Source organism: Melitaea cinxia, chromosome 12, assembly GCF_905220565.1.
Source record: "Melitaea cinxia chromosome 12, ilMelCinx1.1, whole genome shotgun sequence".
Taxonomy (NCBI): Eukaryota; Metazoa; Arthropoda; class Insecta; order Lepidoptera; family Nymphalidae; genus Melitaea; species Melitaea cinxia.
Genome location: NC_059405.1, coordinates 13,090,684 through 13,112,256, shown reverse-complemented (window position 1 = coordinate 13,112,256; position 21,573 = coordinate 13,090,684). Strand labels below are relative to the sequence as shown.

Here is a 21,573-nt window from a genome sequence, read left to right as displayed (position 1 = left end):
TCGTCCTCGTGGAATTTAACAAAAAAGTTATTGTTTAGTTCGTAGAGTTATACAATAAATAAATTTCTAAAATAAAAGTAGCCTAAGTTACTACTTATTGCATCAGCTATCTGCCATTGAAAGTCCCGTCAAAATCGGTCCAGCCATTTCAGAGATTAGCCGAAACAAACAGACAGACAGACAGACAGACAAAAATTGTAAAAAAATGTTATTTTGTTATATGTACCATGCATGTATGCATTTATTAAAAAGTGGTTATTTTAATATTACAAACAGACACTCCAATGTTATTTATTTCTATAGATCAGTGTTTCAAAAAAAAAAAACAGTCATTAACATGTATTTATGGTTTTTCTCAATTACAATGGAATAATATATATTCGAAGCTTTGAAATACGAGTTTTGGCGGGTTAGGCTAGCCGTGTGCAAAATATAAAAACGGTTACCGTTCTTTGGCGTCATCGCCTGTTTCCGATAAACATAGTATGTACGTAAACAAATACGACGGTACATAAAATATTATTATACTCTGTGACGTTATCAAAGGTTGAAAGTACTGCTTCCGACCTATTATTATTCACGTATCAGCGTTGAAGTACAATACGTCATATTTTGAACCTGTGACGTTCGTTTGACGCGAAACAGGAAATAAAAATGTGTCTATGATTTAGTTTTTAGATAGTAATTTAAATGTGTGTGTGTGTGTGTGTGTTGTTTTAGGTTCATTGATTGATCTAAAATTCTAAACTATTTACTATTTTGGCAGTCTTCAAAATTCGGTTGAGCTTAAGGTACCAACCTCAAATTCACCGAACAATTTCCTTTGTGTCTACTCCATACTACATGACATTGGCGAAATTATCTGTGCTATCTTGGCACTAGTGAAAGCTATTAGTTCTAAATTCTATTTATCTAGGTAATTATATTCCTTTTTTATTTGTCTACAATTTCATACCACTTGGTGACACAGCTGTATTGTTTGGCTGTGATCTTCTGTAAGGTTGAGGAATTTCTAGTAGGACTGTTCCAGATTTTGAGCAAGATATTTTGTGTTGTGTTAGGGGTACTCAATAAAACCTACTATGTTAGACGTAATAAAATTTGAAGTACGTCTAACATAGTAGGTTTTAATTATTTTTAATAACAGTTGGCACGTATTTCGCGAAAGAAAAAAAAATGTTCTCACACCTCTATAACATTTTTTCGTTCTTTACACCGACGAAATGTAATAATATTTATAATATGCGTAAATATTTTTTATTGATTAGTTCTCATCATTCTGGTAGTTATTGCGCGAAAATAAAGCACATGGGATGTGAAACAGCTGTTGTCTGTAAATAATAGTGTATTTATAATCTTTGGAATAATGCCGAGACGGATATCCTTGTTACAATTAATTACTACAACAGACCCAGACTGGACTAGAACGTGATACTTAGACATCAACTATATTTGTGACATTTTAAAGGTCTCTTTTTCTCTGAAGGTTTTGTTTTTTTTTTTGATATTTGTTGACCCGACAGACGTTTTCCGGTCTTACGAACATTTTCAAATTAATTATATAATTTTCATAATTTTTTATTTCATAATGAACCTAAACAAAGTATTAAAAACTTTTGAAAATAATTTGGCTAAAATTCGTCTAGCCATTGTCGAGTTTCATAAGCTTGTTGTCTAATATCCTCCTAGCAACATCTAGCAATTTATTTTTATTAGTATACATTTTAATTTATTTAAATATTTAGTCATGATACATATTGACGCAGTTTCAACAGAGGTCATAACAACTAACATATACAAGAAATCTGTTCGTCGGTTGAAATGAAGTTGTCGGTTTGAATGAATTGATAATTGACAGACATACAAAAATTCTAACAAAATGTAGGTTAATTGTTAGTATTGTTCATAATATAATGAATTAAAATCTTATAATAATACTAGCTGTGCCCGCACTTCGTCCGCGTGGAATATTGTCTTTGGGTATAATTTTTAATTATTTAGACTAATTATTTTACAAATAAGACACATACGTATGAATAATTTAATGAGTTACGTGTAGTGTATCACTGTAAAGAGCTTGTTAATTCGGGTAAGCACACTTAGGCACATTGATGGGTTTTTTATACATCAATGCTTAGGCATATTTCCAAACCTATATCACGTCATAGCAGTACCACCCTACGCTTCCCCCTCCCCCGCCCGCGCTACTGCACAGCTCATTGTGTACGGCGAGGTGCTCGGCATGTTTCTTACTCGTGTTAAGTTCAGTTTCACTAACATTTTGTAATGACTGTAAATTTTACATCGGAATAGCTCTAACATTTTGTCTCTTGCCGCAAACTTGTAAAACATTCACTTACATATTTCCATACAGAGTTTTATCCTTTATTCCCTATTGTTATTTTACGCCCTTGAGGTTATAACTTTTACAAACTTTAAATGTCATATTTATATATATCGAATCAACAACCAGGCATTGTTGGATACGCAGATGACAGTACGATTGTTGAGAGATATTTGTCCAGCGCAAGAGACAGCAGGGACGTAATACGTTCTCAGAGAGAGGCCATGGTAGAACGAACAAATTCAATACTGGGGCAAGTATCCCAATGGGGTGATTGCAACCTGGTCACGTTCAACGCCGCCAAAACGCAGGCTTGTTTGTTCTCCGCCAAACGGAGTCCTTTCAACTTGACTCCTACTTTCCGTGGTACACCTGTCCCTGTGTCCGATACCCTCGACCTGCCGGCGTCTGTATTTCCGAGTTCATACAACCCGAACATGTTTAAAGCGCGAGTGAACAGGTTTCTTCTGGGCGAACTCGCTCCATCTTCGACCTCGTCTGTGCTCTAGAGCTAGACTGAGGTCAAGAGTAAGCCCATAACATAGTAAAAAAAAGGGCCTACAAAATTAGTTTCAAGATTCTTGCTCTAAAAATAACGATACTTCCATAAAAGTTTCATCGCCACCTTTCAACCCCTTACTTTTTTCATCCTCCATTTTTCATCATAGCCTATGTCCTTTCTCAGACTCTAGACTATCCGTGTACCAAATTTCATTTAAATCGGTTCAGTAGTTTTGGCCTGTAAGCGCGACAGGCAGACAGACAGACAGAGCTACTTTCGCATTTATAATGTTAGTAAGGATAATTATGAATATAATAAGCACGAACACTAGATCTCAGACCTTATTATGTCTATTGTTTTATGTACTCATTAGTGATCTGGCGAAAAGTTAGGTAAATGTTAATATTTTGAAATATTAAAATGTAGTAAATAAGTTAAACTTAATAATAATAAGGTTCCACAACCACCTTGGAACTTAAGAAGCCGACCGATGGCGGGATAACCATCCAACTGCTGGCTTTGAAATACACAGGCCGAAGACGGGCAGCAGCGTCTTCGGTGCGACAAAGCCAGTACTGCGGTCACCAACCCGCCTGCCCAGCGTGGTGACTATAGTCCGCAGTGACCGCAGTACTGGCTTTGTCGCACCGAAGACGCTGCTGCCCGTCTTCGGCCTGTGTATTTCAAAACCAGCAGTTGGATGGTTATCCCGCCATCGGTCGGCTTCTTAAGTTCCAAGGTGGTTGTGGAACCTTGTTATCCCTTAGTCGCCTCTTACGACACCCACGGGAAGAGAGGGGGTGGCTAAATTCTTTAGTGCCGTATCCACACAGCACCTGTATGATGTAAAAAACATCTGTATGGCCAATACAAATGTTTGTCATGTGCGGGGATCGAACCCGCCACCGCCAGCGCAACAGGTACAATCCATGGCTGTGACCGTTGCGCCAACGCCTCGGCGTGTGGAAAATACTAAATACGTACGTCCTTACAGTTCGACAGTTATTTTTACTTCATATTATCTTGAAACAACATTCAGAGCTATATAAATATAGCAAGAAAATATTAAATAAGCGCCGAAATTATACAATATGTTCCAACAATCAAAAGTTTCGAACTGCGTTTATTCGTAAATTTTATTGTTACTTGGGACCTTTTATCTAAACAAATTAATAAAATGTTCTTCTGACAATAGTAAAATATGTAAAACAAAAATTTTTAACTATTTTTTGAGCTTATGTTATGATGATACGGAAAATCTTATCTGCACCTAAAATTGCTAAAGTAAAACTAATCATTACTTTAAAAAACTTGCACAATCAGCTATACATTATACACAAAAGTACACACACACCCACTGACACACACACACAAAACAGCATGCGAGTACTTACTCTCACTTCGCTTATACTTAATAAAATATTCGTTAATATTAAGAAGAAAAAAAAAATAACTTATTTTTAAAAACAATTATGTTTTGATGGTAAATATTTCCAAACTTTAATAATTGTCAACCTTTTTTGTTTTTTTCCAAATTTTGTATTTATAATCCTTGTTTTATTATTGTGTTGTCTTCTTTGTATACAGACTAGTATTATTTATGTTTTCGCTATCTGAACGCAAAGTCTGATTATGTAACAATAAACTAATTTTTGGGGAAGACACTGTGGCCTGTAACACAGCTTTTTTAAGCTAGCACACGTCGCAGGGCTTCCTGATAATATAAACTACATAGTTTGAGCAAATAAAAACTATTTATTATTATTATACCTTATTATATAATATGATAGAAGATATTTATAGCATATAAACAAAAACGTATGCCAAAAAATAATCTATATGACCTTCTTTGAATTTCCTAAAAATCGGCCACTTTAAAAACCGGACAATATTCCTGTTATAATAATAGTAATAATAATAATTTACACGTGATAATAATAATAATAAAAAGACTAGTACAATAACGAAATGTTCATAAAATTATATCATCACAAGCATTAAGCGTAGCGTTCGCTGTTTACGTTTAATCAAATTGGATGGTGAGGTGGCTGAATTAGGGAGTCATCGTGATACCCACATTTGGTGATAAATTAGGGTTGTGTAGGCCTCGAAAATAATTATTATAAAACGAATTAAAATAATTTTTACATTTTATTGTTTATGATAGGTGCTATAGTTTGTTTTTTTTTTCAAACCAATTAGTACTGAGTGTATCCCTCGCATATTTCCGATATTGACAGAGTGAGATGGATCATTATTTGGAGTGAGGGCAACGCCTTGGTTTTCCATTTAAAAATTGTAAAGGTTCGTTCAGATTGAATACTTCTAAAATTTACTGTATTTTATATTATACTTATTAATAAATAATTTTATTAGTAAATAATTTTATTAGTAAATAATAATTAAACAATATTGGATATAGTATAAATATATTATGCACAAGAACCTATAAATCAAATATTTTTTATACAAATCTTATAATCTTAAAAACTAACGTTATCACTTTCTTCTGATGAACTTTCTGGAGACACCTGAGTAATAAACTGCAGACTCTGGGTTCATTAGATGGACCAGTAACAAATTAAATACTATTATAGAATATATATCCCTATTCTTTTTAATAAAATGTGTGAAAACTTTTTGTTTTTAATTCTGAAAGTTTAAATGTAATCAAGTCTAAATTAAATGTTGACACAAGTCACAAAAAATCTGAAAAGGGATTGCTTTTTTTTAATCGAAAAATTATAGTTAGACACGTACTCTTTTAAAACTCACTAACAACATCAAATTAGTGTTTAATTACCTCAAACCAAATGGAATTCTTAAAACTGTCAAAAGCGTGATAAAACCACCACGATTCATTTAATATAATACTGAGAGAACTTAATGCTGTGGTTTAGGTGACAGAAGATTGATATTTATAATAGTTATATTTTTTCACGAAATTAATTATGGTTTATATAGTACACATTTTAATAAAAAATAGCCGTATATTTTTATGAAACGCATAACCCTGAATATTGGTATAGAAAAGGGCGTTTATTGTTTGTGCGTCATGTACCTACATTAACGTTAACCGCCCCATGACATAGTTGATGATCGTACAGTAAACTCTTACTGAATTCGTATTTTATACAAGCATATGTTTTTGTAACTGGTTTCTAAAAAAGGAGGAGGTTATCAATACGATTGTATTTTTTTTGGATGTTACTTCAGAACTTTTGACTGGGTTGATAGATTTTGTTTTTTTTTTTTTTTAATTGAAAGGTGTATTAACTGTGTTATGTATGAGACAATAACAATGTTATGTATGAAATTCTTTTCATCATCATCACTTCAGCCTATCGTAGTCCACTACTGGATATAGGCCTCCAAAAGCTTGAGTCAAAAATAACGTGAACTCATGTGTGTTGCCCATAGTCACCACGCGCGCTGGACAGGCGGGTCGGTGATCGTTAAATTCTTTTAGCTCAATTAATTTTAACCGTCCAAAGATTACCATCCACATCTTTTTACCCGACCTCAAAAAAGGAGGAGGTTACTCAATTCGACCTTATATATATATATATATATATATAACTGAGACTTTATATATGTATGTTCGGGGATAATTTCATCGTTTATGAAGCGATTTTGATAATTCTTTTTTTTGGAAAGAAGATATCCCAAGTGTGGTACCATGATAAGGAAAACAGGATCTGATGATGAAATCCCAGAGAAATCGATAGAAATGCTCGAAAATCGTAGTTACGACCATTGCGTTTGTTCATTTTTTCGTCTGCTTACGTTATATTACTTGTCGATGTAATTGAAGTCGGTTTTTTTTCATTTCGAGCAAACACAATTATTAAGGGTCAAATCAAAATGGCGATTAATAAATGTTGTGCATATGTTGTACAAACCATAATTATACAATCATATCCTTTTAAACATTTTACTGTCGACAGCCCTGTGAGGAACAGGCAAACGGTCGAAGGGCGAGGTCTTACTAATAGTATTCCATTAGCTCTCTTTAGCTACCTTTTGTGATGTAGGTATGTACCACCAAAAGGTCCCAATCTTACACTCCTAAAGTTTTTCACCCATGACAATGTTTCAAACTTGAATTAGAGGCTAAGTGGCTGTTTGCTATACATGTGTTGTGTTGCGTATGTGTTGTATAGATACATAGATATAATGGTTTTATCAGAGGATGTGATATATCTGCGATTACACGTGTCGTCGCAACGAAGATACATGATTTACAACATACGATAACTTACGAACATTTTCCTATCTCACAATGTACATGTAATATGCACATGTGTTATAATAATCTTATTTTATATGCACGTAGGTACGTTTAACTTAATTGGTCCAAGAGGAAAATTAATGAAATTAGAATAGTAATTATTTAAAAAAAAATTGTTTGATAGTTAATTATTAAAGTCTGTAATATTAAATAATCTATAGTAGCACACGAGTCTTACTAAAATTGGTAAAACGTTTAATTGTTATAGAAGAAATTTTTAGAGATACTTAAATACCTTTTAGTTAAAGGTACTTTAGTATTCTCTAATAATCATAATGTAAAGACCATTATTGAAAACTCATGTTTATTACGATTTATAAACGATATTTACGTTATATAAAAGCGTTGGGCAAGTCGCCTTTAAATTGTTACGTAATGATCATCTCATGTCGGTCTCCATTGTGCTAGGGTTACACTTGTGAAATGTAATCAATAACAAAACTGTGTGTATTAATTGTTACAAAATAAAAAGCATCCATTAAACTATTATATTGTACAGAATAAATAACAATATTTGATCGAATCAAGACAGATTTTTTTTCACGTAACCCGGTTTGTATAGAGAATAAGCCAAAATCAGAATTAAAAATAAATTTATTCAAGTAGACTTCAAAATTACTTTTCATTTGTCATTTTATAAATTATTATTAGACTATTCTTAATAAGTTATGGTTATTGGGAAGCTACCGTTCATTCAGAATGAAGATTCTTCTGACAAAAATCGTCAGGAAACTCAGGAGTAGGTATTTAACTGTGTATATCATAACTGTGTATATTTGTATAACTGAGGTAGGGCACTGTAGGTAATTTCCTGCTCAAAATATGGAGCAGCCCAACTGGGGTAGTACCTCGACCTTACAGAAGACAGCTAAATAATACTGCTCTCAAGCAGTATTGTGTTCCTGTTGGTGAGTGAGGTGACCAGAGCTCCTGGAATGGGGGGTAGAGTCGGTAACGCGCTTGCGATGCTTCTAGTGTTACAGACGTCTTTAAGCTACGGTTTTTTTTTTTTTTTTTATGACAAATAGGCAGGCATTTGACCACAATCTCACCTGATGTTAAGTGACGATGCGGTCGAAGGTGGAGCATGCCTGCCTAATATCAGCCTATTCACTCTGGCCTTGAAGGCACCCAGATTGTATCGTTCGCGAAACACAGACGCGGGCAACGAGTTCCATTCCTTAGCTGTGCGCATCAGGAAAGTAGAGCCAAAGCGTTTTGTGCGCGTAGGTGGCATATCGATGACATAAGGATGGAACGATCGTAGATCGATCGTAGACGGTGTTGCTTACCATTAGGTGAGCCGTACGCTTGTTTGCCCACCGGGTAATATAAATTAAAAAATAAATAATTGTGTTTGCTCGCAAACGAAAAAAACCCACTTCAATTACATCGACAATCTTCAAATACAACGTAGGTAGACGAAAAAATAGTCAAGTAAACACGCGTTAACAAAGATTACTCAAAAAGTTGTTATCAGATCTCGATGAAATTTAAATGTGACCATATGATAAACATCAGCTTACGATTAAATTCAAAATCATCAAAATCGGTACAACCAGTAAAAAGTTATGCGGTATAATACAAAATAGGCCAACGAAAAAATAGTCAAGTAATAACGCATTTTTAGATATAACTCGAAAAGTGGTTGTTAGATCTCAAACAAATTTAAATGGGACCAAATGAAACACACCACGTTTCGATTAAATTTTTTTTGGTCGAAATCGGTCCACCCAGTCAAAAGTTCTGAAGTAACATACATAAAAAAATACAGTTGAATTGAGAACCTCCTCCTTTTTAGAGGTCGGTTGTAAAATGTAAGTAACTTTTTTATAAGGTAGAGGCCTAGACTAATAAAAATTTACTAATAAGGAGCAAAACACCATAAATTACTAGAATGAGTAAATCTGCAGAAGACGTCAGGCTTCTAGCATTTTACATATATATTTTATATTATAATATGTACATTAATTTGTTGGTTTGATTCATCTTGGAATAATATGTTAAACAAAATAATTATTAAGTAAGAAAACTTATAACTTTTCTTTAGTTTTTAAAACATCTTCTCTACTGTAACTCTAGAGAATACACCACACATTCTTTGCAACACTTACGTCACACTTATTAATATATGTAGGTTACTAATGAATAGCTTTCTTTAACGAACTCAACTATGGCTCGACATTACATCGGACGACACAGTTCGCCTTGACTCCGTTTATCGAATGTTAATAGCAATTTGCTATTCGATTCTACTCAGATAACCGCATACGGTTTTAGGCTCACAGATTGTGTACAAGTAATTTAATTATTACTCGTAATAATATTAATCTTAATTAGTTTTAAGCGTGATTAAAATAGCTTAGCTTTGTATTATTACTGTATTTGGTATTGAAATTGTAATACAACTTCATTTGTGGTAATATTAAATGTGTAAAAACTTAATACTTTTAAAGAATATCAGTATCAAATAAAAATAATATATTAACTTATGTAATAAACAGAAGAAATGTGCCCAAGAGATAGATACTATAAAAGGCTTAATAATATCTATGTCTATCGGCGATTTTTTAGGACGTATCAAAAAAAAAAAAGATTGTTACGCTTGTTAAAAGTACATACAAATTTTTTTTTTATCGCGTTTGGATCTCGATAAGTCATGCTTATAAGGCCATTCACTTCAAGATACGCATTGGGATTCGAGTATTTAGTTTATTAGTTTATAGTATTGTTTCTTGTTTATCTGGAACTAACTTAACGTCCGCGATGTCGCCCGAGTGAACTGCCAAAATTTTAGCTAAAATATAGCGACATCGCTACAGAATAATACAGATTAAGTGACACGCTTGACACTCAATGATAACGTAGCATTGTACTAGTGAAATTTTTTTCAAATCAGTCCTACGATTATTTCGAACCGTGGCAAAAATTTAATAGTGGCGCAATCTCCCTTCAGCGTTTGAGAAAAACTGACCAGTTGTGAAAATAATAATCTATACAAATAAATAAAACTTGAGTGTCTTTTTGTAATATTAAAATAACCGCTTTTACTTAATGCATATGGATGTATACACGATACATATACTAACATAACTGCTAGTGACGTGGACGAGATGACCGATAACATGAACGAGGGGAACGAGGCATCAACGTCAACGGCGAATACATCACTTACCTTCGTACAATAGACCGAACTATTATTTCTAAGATTATTCTATTCTATTTTCTATTCGATTCTCTATCCGATTTTCTATTCCATTTTCCATTCGATTCTATTCGATTCTAGTCCACTCTAGAGTCAAATAGAATCGAAATCTCTATTGTGAACACACACGTGTGTGACTCTAGTCCACTCTACTCAACTCTATTTGACTCTACTCTACTCGACTCCACGCGATTCTACTCGACTCTACTCGACTCTACTCGATTCTATTCGATTTCCAACTCGAATATGGAATCGATTTTCTATTCGCTTTTAAAGTCTATTTTCAATTTGATTTCAGAATCGATTTAATAATTGATTTCGATTCGATTTTATAATCGATTTGCAATCCGATTTTATAATTGATTTTACAATCTGATTTTACAATCGATTTTAATTATAATCGATTTTATAATATTCATTTTTTTTTTATGTCACTAGGTCAGCAAACAAGCGTACGGCTCACCTGATGGTAAGCGATTACCGTAGCTTATAGACGCCTGCAACACCAGAAGCATCGCAAGCGCGTTGCCGACTCAATCCCCAATCCCCATCCCCCAGGAGCTCTGGTCACCTTACTCACCAACAGGAACACAATACTGCTTGAAAACAGTATTATTTTGCTGTGATCTTCTGTAAGGTCGAGGTACTACCCCAGTCGGGCTGCTCCATATTTTAAGCAGGAAATTCCTGCTGTGCCCTACCTCAGTTAACATGCCTTGTTTATTTTGCTAATCTTAAAAAAAAACCAAAATAAAAAAAAACAAAAATCCTTGTTGCGTTAAGAAAAATAGTGTCATGAGACTCGTGAGTAATAAATACCCGTTTTTCGTGTGGTAACGATATTTGCCTATTCTAATCTATACGTGTACTTTTGTATTTTATATTAAAACAGACGAGGTTTTTCGAACGTTTTTAAATTATGGGTATGAGTAAATGAATTTTAAATATGTTTCTTTCTATTTAGGCGTCTCTTTAGTAAGAAACTATTTGTAGTTTATGTTTCTCATTCACTATAATCATGACGGTCGTTTGAATTGCGTATCATTTTAATGTATTTGTTCCTATTATTCTTTTCTCTCTTCTCTTCAATAGAAAATAAGGAGTTTGTCCAGTAGAAAAACATACATGACATACTTGTTAAACTTTGTATCCTATGTTGTATTGTACTGTTATCAAATATTTTTGTCCTGTCACGTAGCCTATCTTTTTTTTGTTATTATCAGCTTATGCGATAAAACAAAAAAAAAAAAATGTCTGAAACACAAACTTTATAGTTATTCACATCGAATTATAAAACATGAAATTGCATAACGTTACTCAAATAAATGACGCGTTGTTTGCTTTCATTTTTTTTACATTATTACGATGTTTTAGTATTAGTATTTTTAATAATAACTTCAATAACAAATAATATTCTCAATATATGTGTAAAACTGTTCAAATGTGGCATCGTCTAACACCAATTAGTTTCGAATAAACCAGGAAAATTTAACACTACCTATTGTTTCTGGCTTAAAACGTTAAATAATTTACAAATTATTTTAATCTTAATTGTCAAAGTAAGCGTTTCATATAAATTTAAAATAATATACAGCTCTGTAATGGACGCGAGAATTAGTAACATCCCATTGGCACACTGTAGGTACAAAACTCAAATCAGAATTTGAATTTAATAGTAAAGATCCCTTGACATATAATTGAATTATTGCAGTATAAGCCGTCTATTCTGATAGTTACCTCGTAAAAAGGAACGTTGCTTTCATCGTATCTACCTTATCAATTATACGGAAACCCTTTATACCCCCTTTCTCGGCTTCTCAAGAATTCATTTTGCACACGAATAACGAATTCATATGTACTCGTGTATCACTCGAAGGCATATATATGTATAACCCAAACATATTATTAGATTTGTTAGTTTTAAATTATAAAAAAACAGCTATTGTTAGCAACTCAATTTCACTTTAACAGATTGAGCTGAAAAGGTTTCAGCCCCCAATTACATGTGTATGTAGTAATGTACGGGGACGGGGGTACGGGGATCGCAGTCGTAACCGAAAGCACAACAGCCACAAACCAGTGCTGTGACCGTTGCGCCAACGCGTCGTCAATTTTAGTTTAAAATATTGTTTTTGTAGGTAAAGAAAAAGATGGTCAGTAAACTAATTTCTGTCCGAAGAAATTTCGAGGGATCGTTACGTGTTTTTTTAACCGACTTCCAAAAAAGGAGGAGGTTCTCAATTAGACTGTATTTTTTTTTTTATGTATGTTACATCAGAACTTTTGACCGGGTAGACCGATTTTGACAAATTTTATTTTAATCGAAAGGTGGTGTGTGCCAATTGGTCCCATTTAAATTTATTTGAGATCTAACAACTACTTTTCGAGTTATATCTAATAATGCGTTTTTACTTGACGCTTTTTTCGTCGACCTACGTTGTATTATACCACATAACTTTCTACTGGATGTACCGAGTTTGATAATTCTTTTTTTGTTGGAAAGGGGATATCCCTAGTTTGATACCGTGATAAGGAAACCAGGATCTGATGATAGGATCCCAGAGAAATCGAGGGAAACTCTCGAAAATCCGTAATAACTTTTTACTGGGTGTATCGATTTTGATAATTTTTAATTTAATCGAAAGCTGATGTTTACCATGGGTCACATATAAATTTTATCGAGATCTGATAACTACTTTTTGAGTAATCTTTGATAACGCGTAGTTGCTTGACTATTTTTTCGTCGATCTACGTTGTATTACTTGTCGATGTAATTGAAGTCGGTTTTTTTTTCGTTTGCGAGCAAACACAATTGTTGTCATTATTGTATTATTTCGTATAGCGTTAATAAACTTTAAAATCTTTTTTAAAGTTAAGAAATTATTGCTAAATATAGAAATATGCACCGACTTTAGTTTGCTATAACGTCAATATTGGCTTATCGGGAAATCTAGCTTCTGCCACTAAATTGTTGATAAATAACAAAACGCCTTTACATAATCCAATATGCATGATACAAAAATAAATCTTGTCAAACATCTCAAACATGTACCTATTTTGCATACTTAAGTTCTTTAACTTGTTTCTTTATTTCATATTTTTGTTTGTCTTATTATCGTAATATATGTAAAATATATTATTGTGTTTAATAGTCACAAAACTTTGGTAATTACCTTAGTTATTGGTATAATATGGGACGGTACGGTATAAATCCTTACATAGTATAAAACAAAGTCGCTTCCCGCTGTCATTATGCTTAGATTTTTAAAACTACGCAACGGATTTTAATGCGGTCTTCTTTAGTAAATAGAGTGATTCCAGAGGTAGGTTTATACGTATAATACATGCATAATATATTAGATGAACACTGATAGTTTTTGCAACCGTGCGAAGCTGGGGTGGGTCGCTAGGTAGATAAGCTCTTGTGAGTTTTCACGGCAGGCATAAATAAGTGTTAAGTATGTGTTTTTTGTATTTTGAATATATAAATAAAAATAAAAATATAGAATCATGTGCTTAAAATAAATATAAATAAAACAATAATAATAAACAATAATAATATAAATTATTAGTGAATATTTATCTCGTGTTAGTACACGAGTTTTGTTTACTACCAATTGAAAGTGGTTTAAGTAAGTGAAAGGATTAAATATTTAGAGACTTTTTTGTTTTCATTTCATATCTTTGAAGAGAATTGTTTATCTATATACCTTCTCTTATAAAATTTGTCACAAGTATTTCTTTGTATCATTTCTTTTATCATAAAATTAATTGACGTAACTCATCGCTCACTTTACCCTATCACACTCAGTCGAGTGTGGTGGTGGTGTGCTGGACATACGCCTCCCATGTTCGCGTCAAAAATTGCGTGAACTCATATGTTTTGCCCATAGTCACCACGCTGGGCAGGCGGGTTGGTGACCGCAAGGCTGGCTTTGTCGCACCGAACACGCTGCTGCCCGTCTTCGGTCTTTGTATTTTATTATTTATTATATTTATCTTATCTTGCCATTATCCCATTTCAGGATATTTTTTCAGACTGGTTAGACGTAAAAGCCGGCGTCCCACAAGGTGGCGTCTTATCTCCTCTCCTCTTTTCAATTTTTATAAATACCATCTGTCCCTATATATCTTCGCCCTACCACCTTTACGCAGACGATCTCCAGATTTACTCCCACGCCAAACTGATTGACTTACCAACATGTATTCAAAGAATAAATAGCGATTTAAACAATATACTTGATTGGTACAACTCATCATTATTACAGCCTATACAGTCCACTGCTGGACATAGGCCTCCACAAGTTCACGCCAAAAATAACGTGAACTCATGTGTTTTGCCCATAGTCACCACGCTGGGCAGGCGGGTTGGTGACCGCAGTACGGGCTTTGTCGCACCGAAGACGCTGCTGCCCGTCTTCGGCCTGTGTATTTCAAAGCCAGCAGTTGGATGGTTATCCCGCCATCGGTCGGCTTCTTAAGTTCCAAGGTGGTTGTGGAACCTTGTTATCCCTTAGTCGCCTCTTACGACACCCACGGGAAGAGAGAGGGTGGCTAAATTCTTTAGTGCCGTAGCCACACAGCACAACTCATATGTACGGTACAACTCATATGGATTAAACATCAATCCATCAAAGTGTCAAGTGACTATTATTGGTAGTCCAAAACTAGTGAGCCGAATAAATTGGTCACACATACCACCTGTCAATTTTTAATAATTCCGCTATTCCTTACAGTGACAAGGTAAAAAATCTCGGAGTCATTTTCGATAGCCATCTCTCTTGGGTACCTCAACTGAGCGAGTTGAGCCGCAAGCTATTTGCAGCCGTCGGATCACTTCGAAGGCTTCAATATTTCCTTCCACTGCCCACTAAAATTGCGTTAGCACAGTCACTTCTTTTACCAATTCTTGACTATGCTGATACTTACAACGAGGAGCAATTGAATAAGCTTAAGCGTCTTCAGAATCTTTGCATACGGTTCATATTTGGTCTCCGCAAATATGACCATGTCTCCAACTTTCGTAAGCAACTCAAGTGGCTCCCAATCCGTCTTCGCAGGAATTATCATCATCATCATCATCATCATTACAGCCTATACAGTCCACTGCTGGACATAGGCCTCCACAAGTTTACGCCAAAAATAACGTGAACTCATGTGTTTTGCCCTTAGTCACCACGCTGGGCAGGCGGGTTGGTGACCGCAGTACTTGGCTTTGTCGCACCGAAGACGCTGCTGCCCGTCTTCGGCCTGTGTATTTCAAAGCCAGCAGTTGGATGGTTATCCCGCCATCGGTCGGCTTCTTAAGTTCAAAGGTGGTTGTGGAACCTTGTTATCCCTTAGTCGCCTCTTACGACACCCACGGGAAGAGAGGGGGTGGCTAAATTCTTTAGTGCCGTAGCCACACAGCAGAATTATCATATCCTCTCGTTATTATATTGTGTATTATTCCATCGTGACTCAACACACACACCTCACTACCTCAAAGAACGCTTAGCGTTTCTCTGCGACACCCATGATCGATCTCTTCGAACTGACTCAAATCTGCTTCTTAAGATTCCACATCACACTTCTTCGTTCTAAGCCAACTCCTTTTCCGTAACAACTGTTAAACTCTGGAATTCCCTCCCTCTCTCTATAAGACAAGCTCAATCAGTCTTTAGCTTCAAAAAGTATCTTAAGGCTCACTATCTGTCACTAAATTCGCCAAGATTGTCTTTTTACCTTTGTATCACATAAATATGTATGAATTGTTTATATTTATATATGAGTATATGTGTATATGTGAATGTATGTAAGTGTGTAAGCATATGTATGTATGTATATATGTATGTATAATTTTATAATCTATTGTGATGTATTCTAATTTCTATAACAATTATTTGTACACTTCCTAATCGCTTTTCTATGCGCTGTCCTATGCCCAAAGGTTGTCTGGAAGAAATCGCTCTTTTAGCGATAAGACCGCCTTTGTACATCTTCCTCTAATTATACTACTTTTGTTTGTATCCTTTAATGGTGTGCAATAAAGAATATTATTATTATTATTATTATTATCCCTTAGTCGCCTCTTACGACATCCAAGGGAAAAGAGGGGGTGGTTGTATTCTTTACTGCCGTAACCACACAGCATATTTGACGTAAATATACACATAATTGACGTAAATATCGATCAAAAGTGCGCATATTGAAATATAAGCGAATTATTATGTACAAGCTACATATACATTTTTTTCACGTTTAATTATTAGTAAACAATCTAAATTTAGTGATAGGTTTATAACCATTTCATATAAGTCTTTTAATTTATTCGATAAATATATGCAAATTCGATGTATGAGCAAATTCGTATAAGTTGCGCCACGTGGAGATTACTTAAAAATTTCAATGTCATTCGGTCATCCTAAAAAGACTACTGGTTCTATGGTAAATGACCTTCATGGGGCACCTTTCAGATTACCAAATTATATGTTGAAATTTTCCAGTACACACTCCGGTTATAAGTTTACGCAAACGCTTAACGTTAACTTCAATGTATGTATTCGCATATTTTATCCTTTCTACAAGCGGTCCGATGCGAGTATTCATATAGTGGGTAATACCAAAATCGCTTCATGATGGCGAACCGCTTTATAATGTTTTATATCGCTTGTTAGTAATTTTTTTTGTGGAATAAAATACAATATAAATATAATTTATTGTACGCTCAAAAAAAAAGTTTTACGTCGAAAAAAATTTGGACATAATAGTCATATCGAAGAAGTACAAATATATATAGAAGAGGTACTACGTATAAACAGAAAAGAGCAAGATTTACCAGACAACCTCTAGAAAAAGGGCATTAAAATTTATAAAGTGGCATAGAGGCTGAAATAATTTTTATTACAAGCTGCGTGTTTGACAGTGAACGGATAGTAACCAATATCTTATGTAAGGCTATAATTGACACACTGCAAACGATCACGCGATGACAGCGCAATTATCGCAAATTGCTTAATTTTAGCTAATAGTCTTATAGTTCAATTTTTTGTTTGAACAAATTACTTCGAGAGACATCAGTTTCAGAAATATTATTCTTCTTTTGTTAAATTGATAGTGAACGCGAGGATAAGGGTCAAACATATTTAATATTTTTTCTTGCTGAGCAATAACGGAAAATGTCAACAACGAGTATCGAAATTTTGCATGCGAATCAGGTTGTCTGACTAGACAATTTGATTCGGTATTCGATCCGAAATAGATAGACTTATGTAACAAGTAGATATTTTAAGATGAGTCATTTTTTTTAATCAGTAATAATTTTATTGTTATTGCTTTCTATTGGTGTTATTGTAATTCTGATGTGTGATCGCCAGTGGCGTAGGGTGGTTTTTTGTCGCCCGTTGCCAGTCGAAAATTTGCCGGCCCTACCATTTCATTTAATTTTTTTTACCAAATTAATTTAACAAACTCATGGCAAGCATAATTTTCATTATTTTCATTAACCGACTTTCAGTAAAGGAGGAGGTTTTTAATTATATATAATTTTATATATTTTTTGTATAAATAGTAAATATACATTGTAATCTATATAAATAAAATTTCTTGTCACAATGTATGTTAGCGATAAACTCCGAAACTACTGAACCAATATTTATCAAATTTTGTAATGGGAGATAGGGTAGTCTTTATCTCAATTATTGATCTCAATATTTGTCATGGCAAAAATAAATGTTTATTTTATTATACGACTTTAGTGTGTATTTATCGGTTGGTTCTATAAAATCCTAATAGATGGCGGTTTGGCATCTAAGTTGCCCAAATTTACGGTAGATGGCGCCGTATTTCTATTTTTCTATAAGGTGGCGGCTTGGTATCTAACGCCGAGTTGCACGAAAAGAAATTAAAATTTAAGTAGTGATTAAACTAATTTAATCGCAAGAATTGTATGAAATTCTTGTGATTAAATTAGTTTAATCACTACTTAAATTTTAATTTTGTTTCGTGCAACTCGGTGTTAGTCGCACAGATATCCGGAACGTGGCGCCGTTTTAATATATTATTTGTCAATTGAAAAAAAATCGTGGTGATTTTGTCGCCCCCTTTCGTATGCCTACCGGAGCCATGCCCCCCCGGCCCCCTCCACGCTACGCCACTGTTGATCACCTTCTAATTTTTTACTAAGTTCTACATATTTTATTTGGACCTCATGTTTTGTCCTAGAAATGGGATCACCAAACTACTAAGCGGAGTCGACTACTTATCTAACATTCGATTTTTTTTAGTTTCATAAATACGTTTAATCTGGAATTTTACATTACAAGTCTCTTAAGTCCTGAGTTATTTTATATTATGTAAATTATGTTGCTAATGTGATATATTCGACACAAAGGTTTTCGCTTGGAGCAGGTAAATAGCCTCAATATTTGGAGACTATTCTAAATGTAATACTTTGATACAGATTACATAACTTTCGCTTTTGTGTATATTACGTGAAATAGGTGTTTTTTAGATTTATGTTACCTCGACGAGCGCCCAAGGGAGACTTTAAAAAAGGATGTGGTCAGCTAAGGGTTGATTATAAAAGTAATGGGTTGTTTGTACTATGTTTTAATTAAGTAGCCTTTTACGAAGCTTATTTTGGACTTAAAAATACTCTTTACAATTTTATTATGATACAAATTTTTGTATGCAAATTATATGGTTGTAATTGTGTGATATAAACATTTTGTTTTGTGTTATGATTAATATAAATTATAGAAAGAATTCCTACGAGCAAGATACTGTAAGGAAATATAGGTAGGTATATATTTCAACCCCTTATTACTGTAAACTATCCACTTTTTGTTTCTTGTTGTCGTTTCTAGACCCTCAAAATTACATGCTACTGAAGGAATATTAACGACACGTTGGCGCAACGGTCACAGTTCTGGTGTGTACTGGTGTGCTGTTGCGCTTGTGGTTGTGGGTTCGATCGCCACACACAACAAACATTTTTATTGGCCATACAGATATTTGCCGTGGTCTAGGTGTTTGTGTAGTCCTTGTGGCCTTGTGGATCTTCCCACCATGCCTCGGAGAGCACGTTAAGCCTCGGTCCCGGTTCTTATCATGTACAACTGATAGCGATCGTTACCGCCAACCCGCATTAGAGCAGCGTGGTGGATTAAGCTTTGATCCTACTCCTACACGGGGAAAGAGGCCTATGCCCAGCAGTGAGATATTATAGACCGAAGCGTGAAGGACTATTGGGATCGAACTTACGTATTTGTTGTTACAGCTTATAATTGCAAACAATAAGAGAATGTAATCAACAATGTTGAAAATAAAAATTAATCACCAGTGCGTGAAAAAGACATACGATCCTTATCTAAACAGTCGAGAAAATCTTAAATTACGATGTATGTCAAGTCTCACGCAATGTGGTTTATTAAATTTATTACATTAAAAAAAAATCTCATCTGGAGTTAGGTACACGCTCGGAATATCAAGGAATTCATTCACACGGAGCTATTTCTTTGATTTATTGCGACTTCTTTCGAGTGGTTTGTGAATTAATTTTACTATTTTTTTATTTTAGAGTACTTTTCCTTGTACGTCTTTGTAAAAAAAAATAAAAAAATTGGACATTAATCTTAGGGCCGGTTTCATCGGCTGTGGATAAAGTTTATCCTGCAAATATGTTACGAATTTACGACGCTTACGAATTTTAAGTCACGGCCATCAGGACCTGTTTCTTCTCAATTAATATAAACTACAACTTTGACAATCATATTAGAAAATAGGTATATCCCCCAAATATAGTGGAATACGATGGTAAAAAAGAATAATATATCTAAAACTATTATCTGTTAGATACCGTCATCTATCAAATAGCGTTATCCACAATCGGTGAAACAGGCTCTAAGTGTTATAAATTCGAAAAGTTTGATACTGACGATTGATTATATCTTGATAAAAATCAGCACAAAGATAGTTATCAACACAAGGCTACTTTGTATACCTGAAGAATTTACGGTTGCCATGGAAACCGTCACGACTTTTTTTAAGGATCTCAAAACGAATAAGAAGTCAACTACTTATTATTTCTTATCTCTGAAAAATTTATGGTTTCTATGAGATAACGTATCATTTAATAAAAGTACCTACCCTGCCTTGTCTATATTATGTTATAGAGGTATTTTGCTCGCGACCTCATTGTGAGCCCAAGAAGTAATTTTTTTTTAAGTCTTGACCTCAAAATAGATTATTGAAAGCGGTCTTAAAAAGTTTATAAGGTTTGTGTATATCTCAGATTGTTTTAATCTATATGTGTCAGCTCCGAAGCACGACTTTTACGGAGTTTATTTCTTCAGATCGGCTGTCTAAATAGGCACAATAAAGGCTTACTAGTCTAAGAAAAAGATTAATGCCATTTCAAATGCTAAATAAACGAATCAAATAACGCCATCTATCGGAACCCTATTATATAAACGTAAGGTCATTCGTTCAGTAGATATGACTCCTCATATTTTATCATACCAGGGCCTTATATGAAAATAAATTTTTAAGGATTAAACGCCAATTAATTAATATTATTCTTCTGGATTGTCTGGAGAAAATGGCTAATTAGCCATAAGTCCGCCATTGTACTTCACTGTCTGTAATTATCTTTATGCTTTGTAATATATTTGTGGTGTACAATAAAGTATAAAAATAAAAAAATATATTAAATGCACTGTAAAAATAAAGTAAAATGTTAGTTTTTTAAGAAGAGAAATGTCAATACTTAATATCAATGATGTTTTGTTCATCAACTTTACGTCTTTTTCAGTTTTCTTAAATCTATCGCTAATAATAAGGCACGCCTTTGACTAACCTTACTTAATTTCCTACAATATCTTTCCGGCTAGTATTAATTACTAAGTAAAGCCTCTGTGACTCGACAAGAGTATTTATTACACTTGCATGTAGTTCGATTTATGAAAAATGATGATCGGATTTCACGTTGATTGTGTTCTATTACGAGTCAACTTATTGTAAGAACTAGAAAAAAAATGGCAGTAAGTACATATCTGTATTTATTTGTAAAAAAATGTTAAAAAAAATATTACTATAAAAAATTAAGACGTAGATACAAATTGTTGCGTTTAATTTAGTTTTGATTGCGTTTAGGGATTGCAAATCCGTAGCTTATTCAATCCCGCGGGATTGATTGGCGGGCTTGATCATTCCGCGGGATTCCACGATATTCGCACCTTTAAAATCGTATA

General features: G+C 34.0%; 1 long non-coding RNA gene across 1 annotated transcript; it reads right to left on the bottom strand.

The window, feature by feature from the left end:
- Window positions 1-814: 814 nt before the first annotated feature.
- On the bottom strand, window positions 815-20,526 carry LOC123658536. The gene is made up of 3 exons (XR_006743903.1): window positions 20,515-20,526; window positions 8,516-8,518; window positions 815-888 (listed from the first exon to the last, which is right to left on the bottom strand). It is a non-coding gene; the product is annotated as an uncharacterized LOC123658536 (long non-coding RNA).
- Window positions 20,527-21,573: the final 1,047 nt, after the last annotated feature.